This window comes from Hylobates moloch, unplaced genomic scaffold, assembly GCF_009828535.3.
Source record: "Hylobates moloch isolate HMO894 unplaced genomic scaffold, HMol_V3 SCAFFOLD_40, whole genome shotgun sequence".
Taxonomy (NCBI): Eukaryota; Metazoa; Chordata; class Mammalia; order Primates; family Hylobatidae; genus Hylobates; species Hylobates moloch.
In genome coordinates, this window is record NW_026652315.1 from 1,452,178 (window position 1) to 1,459,496 (window position 7,319).

Here is a 7,319-nt window from a genome sequence, read left to right on the forward strand (position 1 = left end):
ACTCCTGGGCTCAAGCAATTCTCCTGCCTGGGCCTCCCAAAGCAAAAGTTTCCTTTTTAAATACATTTATTTAGGTTTTAAAAATGAATTGACTTAAAGCACATGAATAGATCTTCAACACTAGCCACTGGGGAAATGCAAATTAAAACCACAGTAAGATATCACTACAGATCCATTAGAACAGCTCAAATCAAACATAGTGACAATATCAAATATCGGTGAGGATGCAGACAAAACTAACTCTCTCATACATCGCTGGTGAGAATATAAAATGGTACAGACACTCTAGAAAATAGTTTGGCAGCTTCTTTAATTAAACATATACCTCAATGTATGACCTAGCAATTGCTTCTGGGCATTTGTGCCAGAAAATAAACTGATGTCTGCACAAAAACTCATACATGATTGTTCATGGCAGATTTATTTGTAATAGCCGCAAACTGGAAACAACCAAATACTCCCCAATAGGTGAAAAGTTAAGCAAACTGCTACATCTATTCTATGAAATGCTCTTCAACAATAAAAGGGGGCCAGGCACGATGGCTCATGCCTGTAAACTCAGCCCTTTGGGAGGCCGAGGCAGGTGGATCGCCTGAGGTCAGGAATTCAAGACCAACCTGGCCAACATGGTGTAACCCCGTCTCTACTAAAAATACAAAAAAAATTAGCTGGATGTGGTGGTAGGCACCTGTAATCCCAGCTGCTCAGGAGGCTGGGGCAGGAGAATTGCTAGAACTCGGGAGGCAGAGGTTGCAGTGAGCCGAGATCGCACCATTGTATTGGGTAACAAGAGTAAAACTTCATCTCAAAAAAAAAAAAAAAAAAAAAGCCAGGCATGGTGGTGGGTGCCTATAATCCCAGCTACTCAGGAGGCTGAGGCAGGAGAATTGCTTGAACCCAGGAGGTGGAGGTTGCAGTGAGCTGAGATTACGCCACTACATTCCAACCTGGGTGATAGAGTGAGACTCCATCTCAAACGGAAAAAAAGAAAAAGGAACATGCACAACTTGGATGGATCTCAAAGGGTATTTGCTAAGTAGAAAAAAAAAAGCCAGTCTCAAAAGGCCACATATTATGTGATTCCATTTATATAATGTTCTTTTTTTCTTTGTTTGGTTTTGTTTTATTTTGTTTTTGAGATGAAGTCTCACTCTGTGGCCCAGCCTGGAGTACAGTGGCACGATCTGGGCTCACTGCAGCCTCCGCCTCCCGGGTTCAAGCAATTCTCGTGCCTCAGCCTCCCAAGTAGCTGGGAGTACAGGCACTCACCATTATGCCTGGCTAATTTTTGTATTTTTAGTAGAGACAGTGTTTTTCCATGTTGGCCAGACTGGCCTCAAACTCCAGGCCTCAATGGTTCCACCTGCCTCGGCCTCCCAAAGCACCGGGATCATAGGTGTGAGCCACCATGCCAGGCCTTCATTCATTCATTCATTGAGAGAGTCTTGCCCTGTTTCTCAAGCTGGACTGCAGTGGCAGGATCACTGTAGCCTCTACCTCCCAGGTTCAAGCGATTCTCCTGCCTCAGCCTCCCACGTAGCTGGAACTACAAGCTGGTGCCACCATGCCTAGCTAATTTTTGCATTTTATAATATTCTTGAAGTGACGAGATTATAAAGACAGAAAGCAGGTTAGTGGTTGCCAGGAGTAGGAATAGTGGAGGGGAAGAGCCAGGAATGAGTGCAGAGGAATAGCAGGAGGGGGATTTTTGTGGTGGTGGAATGTAGGGAAAAGAAAGAGAGATCAGACTGTTATTGTGTCTACGTAGAAAAGGAAGATATAAGAAACTCCATTTTGACCTGTACCCTGAACAGTTGCTTTGCCCTGAGATACTGTTAATCTGTAACTTTGCCCCAACCTTGAGCTCACAAAAACGTGTGTTGTATGGAATCAAGGTTTAAGGGATCTAGGGCTGTGCAGGATGTGCCTTGTTAACGAAATGTTTATAAGCAGTATGCTTGGTAAAAGACATCGCCATTCTCTAGTCTTGATAAACCAGGGGCACAATGCACTGCAGAAAGCCTCAGGGACCTCTGCCCTGGAAAGCCGGGTATTGTCCAAGGTTTCTCCCCATGTGATAGTCTGAAATATGGCCTCGTGGGATGGGGAAGAGCTGACTGTCCCCCAGCCCGACACCCATGAAGGATCGGTGCTGAGGAGGATTAGTAAAAGAGGAAGGCCTCTGTCTCCTACCTGCCCCTGGGAATGGAATGTTTTGATATAAAACCTGATTGTACATTTGTTCAATTCTGAGGTAAGAGAAAAACCACCCTGTGACGGGAGGCGAGACATGTTGGTAGCAATGCTGCTTTGTTATTCTTTTCTCCACTGAGATGTTTGGGGGGAGAGAAGCATAAATCTGGCCAACGTGCACATCCAGGCACAGTGTCTTCCCTTGAACTTACTTGTGACACAGATTCCTTTGCTCACATGTTTTCTTGCTGACCTTCTCCCCACTGTCACCTGCTCTCCTACTGCATTCCTCTTGCTGAGATAGTGAAAATAGTAATCAATAAATACTGAGGGAACTCAGAGACCGGTGCCGGTGCAGGTCCTCAGTATGCTGAGCGCCGGTCTCCTGGGCCCACTCTTCTTTCTCTATACTTTGTCTCTGTGTCTTATTTCTTTTATCAGTCTCTCATCCCATCTGACGAGATATACCCACAGGTGTGGAGGGGCAGGCCACCCGTTCAGTGGAACAGTTCTGTATCCTGATTGTAGCGGTGGTTAAATGAGTCTACATATGTGATAAAATGGTATAGACCTAGACACGTGACACTGTTAGATATTGTCCTACATTTATACAAAATAGAACCTTTGGAGGAAACTGAGTGAAGAGTACATGAAACCTTTCTGTACCATCTTTGAAATTTCCTCTGAATCTATGTTTCCAAATAAAAGGTTAAAATTTGTAAAGTTGCTTTAGACAAAAATATTAAATAAAAATAATGTCCTCTCCATTCCTGTAACTTGGCTCCAGGGGCTCCGCTCGCCACCCAGGACCGCGCCACCGACCTCCGCCATGAGCAAACCCTTCCAATGGCCCTCGCTGCGCAGGCCGGGACGCCTCTCCCCCCTCCACCCCCACCGCGGAAAGTTAAGTTTGAAGAGGGGGGAAGAGGAGGACATGGACATGAAGAGGAGGATCCACCTGGAGCTGAGGAACTGGACCCTGGCAGCTGTTCGGGAACTTGTCTTGGACAACTGCAAATCAAATGACGGAAAAATTGAGGGCTTAACAGCTGAATTTGTGAACTTAGAGTTCCTCAGTTTAAAATGTAGGCTTGATCTCAGTTTCAAATCTTCCCAAGCTGCCTAAATTGAAAAAGCTTAAACTCAGTGAAAATAGAATATTTGGAGGTCTGGACATGTTAGCTGAAAAACTTCCAAATCTCACACATCTAAACTTAAGGGCAAATAAACTGAAAGATATAAGCACCTTGGAACCTTCGAAAAAGTTAGAATGTCTGAAAAGCCTGGACCTCTTTAACTGTGAGGTTACTAACCTGAATGACTACCGAGAGAGTGTCTTCAAGCTCCTGCCCCAGCTTACCTACATGGATGGCTATGACCAAGAGGACCAGGAAGCACCTGAATCAGATGCTGAGGTGGATGGTGTGGATGAAGAGTAGGAGGGTGAAGAAGAAGATGAGGAAGACGAGGAGGATGAGGATGGTGAAGAAGAGAAGGTTGATGAAGAAGATGATGAAGATGAAAATGTAGAAGGAGATGACGAAGACGAAGTCAGTGAGGAGGAAGAAGAATTTGGACTTCTTGGAGGAAGAAGATGAGGATGAGGATGAAGAGGAGGAAGAAGGCGGGAAAGGTAAAAAGAGGAAGAGAGAAACAGATGATGGGCGGGAAAGGTAAAAAGAGGAAGAGAGAAACAGATGATGAAGGAGAATATGATTAAGACCCCAGATGACCTGCAGAAACAGAACTGTTCAGTATTGGTTGGACTGCTCATGGATTTGGTAGCTGTTTAAAAAAAAAAGGTAGCTGTGATACAAACTCCAGGACTCCCACCCACCCAAAGAGCCAAAGAATAGTTCCTGTGACATTCCGTCTTCCTCCGTGTAGTCCCTCTTGGTAATCTATCAATCTACCATCGAGCTTAGGGACTTCACCCCAACAAAATTGTAAGCGTTGTTAGGTTTTTGTGTGAGACTCTTGCTGTAGCATAGATAGCTATGATTGGTGAGTCAACCATCTGTGGCTACCAGTTACACCGAGATTGTAACAGCATTTTTACTTCCTGTACAACAAAAATCTTTGTAAATAAAATCTTAACATTAAAATAATAATAATAATGTTGATTGTATGCAGATCTGGCAAACCTTTGACACACTGAGTGACTGGCATCTCTAATCCATCCACTTCAGAATTGCCCCTGGCCAGACCCTGTCCTAGGCTAGGTCACCTGCTGGAAGATAAGACTGTGGATTCTCTCCTGCTTGGCTTTGGGGTAGATATGCCAGATAAAATATGGGACACCCAGTTAAATTTAGATTTCTGATAAAAAATAAACTATTTTTCAGTGAGTATGTACCATGCATATTTAGGACATACTTATACTAAAACTTTTTTCTCTAAATTCCTTTTTCACCATCTTCGCAGGTGTTGATATTTCTCTAAATTCTTTAATGTATGTATGTAGTTACTTTAAAGCTCTTACCTGCTAATTTCAATGTGTGAGCCATTTATAGGTCTGCTCTTTTTTTTTTTTTTTTTTTTTTTAGAGTTTTTTTTTTTTTTCCCCCGGGGGGGGGGGAATGGTGCCATCTCGGCTCACTCCAACCTCCACCTCACCTGGCTGGTCTTGAATTCCTGGTGATCTGCCTGCCTCAGCCTCCCAAAGTGCTGGGAGTACAAGTGTGAGCCACCGTGCCTGGCCCTTTTTTTGTTGTTGTTTCTTTGAGATAAGTTCTCACTCTGTTGTCCAGGCTGAAGTGCAGTGGCATGATCTCAACTCACTGCAACCTGCACCTCCCAGGCTCAAGCTATCCTTTCATCTCAGCCTTCCAAGTAGCTGGGACCACAGGCATGTGCCACCAGCAGTCCTGACTGGTTTCGTGGAAGACAGTTTTTCAGCAGACGGGATCGGGGGCAGTGGTTATGGTATGAAACTGTTCCACTTCAGATCATTAGGCATTAGATTCTCATAAAGAGTGTGAAACCTAGATCCCTCGCATGTGCAGTTCACATTAGGATTCACGCTTCTATGAGAATCTAATGCCTGCTGATCTGACAGAGGGCAGAGCTCAGGCAGTAATGCTGGCTGCCCACCACTCACCTCCTTCTGCTCAGCCTGGTTCTTAACAGGTTACCGATGGGTACAGTCCACACCCTGGGGGTTATGGACCCCTGCACACCACCACACCTGACTTGTTTTTGAATTTTTAGTAGAGATGGGGTTACACCATGTTGCCCAGGCTGGTCTCGAAGTCTTGAGCTCAAGTGATCTACTTGCCTTGGCCTCCCAAAGTGCTGGGATTACAGGCGTGAGCCACCATGCACGGTGGGTCTGTTCATATTGACTGGTTTTCTCTTAAGTTTAGGATATATTTTCTCACTTTTTCACACATCTAGTAAGTATTTCTTGAGCTGTTGGACACCGTGAACCTTCATTGTAGAGATGTGGGTTAGTTATCCTACTCTAGTGTTGAGTTTTATTTTGGCATGGAATTAAATTGCTGATGGGTTAACTTGATCACGAGTGTCAAGGCTACATTTTAGGCTTTGTTAGGGTGAGCTGTTTTACAGTTTTGCCCTTATTCCCAGGGCATCTTCCTTAATCCCAAGGCATGGCCTTCTAGGCCCTCTGTGAATGTCTGGAATATTCATCAAGACCTGAGATTTCAAGAGTGGAGACTCTGGCTGAGCCAGAATTCAGGTGTATCTCCAGCAGTCTGTGACCACTGAAATCGCTGTTTAGCTTTCAGCTCCCCATCGGCTGTTCTGTGCTGGGCCTTGCAGAGTCTCAGTCCGCACATTCATCGTTTGGGATTTGGCCAAGGACCTGCAGCAACCTCTGTAAGATTTCTGGGGCTTCTTCTCTGCAACTCCGTCTTTTCTGATACTCTGCCACACACATTTTAGCAGCCCTGAGTGGCAGTCTCTGTTTCCTCCACCAAACAAGACTGATCTTCTTGGCTTGGACTCTGCTTCCTCCTGCTGTAATTGAAGGTTTAGAAACTTTCCCCACCAGAAAAACACAGAAGTCACTTCATGTGATTCCCTTTTCTCAGACTGTACCTGGAACAGCCTATTGCCCAAAGTACATGAAGAAGACAATTTCTTCATGTACTTTGTCCAGCTTTGTAGTTGTTTATGCTGGAAGACTGTCATCAATACAGGTACTCCATCATGGCCACAATTCAAAGTATGATTAATATCATATTCATTCTATTCTAAAAGTAGAGAAGACAAAGACCAACAATTCTAAGAAAAATGGAAAAAAGTATATGAAAGTTCAAAGAAAAATAAACCCAAATGCCACTGACACAAGGAAAAAATGTTTAACTTCACTGATAATAAGAAAGATACAATTTTAGGCGGGGTGCAGTGGCTCACACCTGTAATCCCAGCACTTTGGTAGGCTGAGGTGGGAGGATCACTTGAGGCCACAAAGTGAAGGTGGCAGTGAGGCAAGATGGCACCACTTGGGGTGACAGAGTGAGAGCCCGTCTCAAAAAAAAAATACAGATCTAAACAACATCCTGCAACCTCTACATGTGGCCACAATTGATAACAGGGACCAGATTTGCCTCCCACCTTGAACAACTAGGAAAATGGAACAACATATATAAAACAATAGTTTTCAGACATCGGAGAACAGGTCGAGCAGAACTATCATCCCTAAAAGAAGGTGAACCCTACAGTGTCCTCGGTTTACTGCTAGAAGCATTTAAGGCTCCAACGCAGGGAGGGGAATCCAAAGTCCAGTGGTCTTGGTGGATTGAGGAGACAGAGATCGGAGCTTGGGAAGGTCTTCAAGGCCGGTAGAATTTGTGAGGTAGAGTACCAGGGAAGAGGTGGGAGAAGAGAGCTCATGCACTCTGGAGAGCTATGGAAGATGCCCTTAAGCCTTTGGCAAAGGGCTGATAATGGACATATGTGAGAAGAAAGTACCCAAGGAAAGATTTTTATTCTTTACCTATTACCCAGTCTCATATATTTTGTTATAGCAGCACAAATGGACTAAGACAGTATCTTACATACAGTGAGGTGCATATAACTTAAGTTACAACTCCGTATTTTTTTTGTTTTTGAGATGGAGTCTCTCTCTGTTGCCCAGACTGGAGTGCAGTGACTCGATC

The 7,319-nt window shown here is 44.4% G+C and overlaps 1 pseudogene; it reads left to right on the forward strand.

Annotated features, from left to right (window-relative positions):
- Window positions 1-3,127: 3,127 nt before the first annotated feature.
- On the forward strand, window positions 3,128-3,994 carry LOC116463530 (acidic leucine-rich nuclear phosphoprotein 32 family member B-like; annotated as a pseudogene).
- The last annotated feature ends 3,325 nt before the right edge of the window (window positions 3,995-7,319 follow it).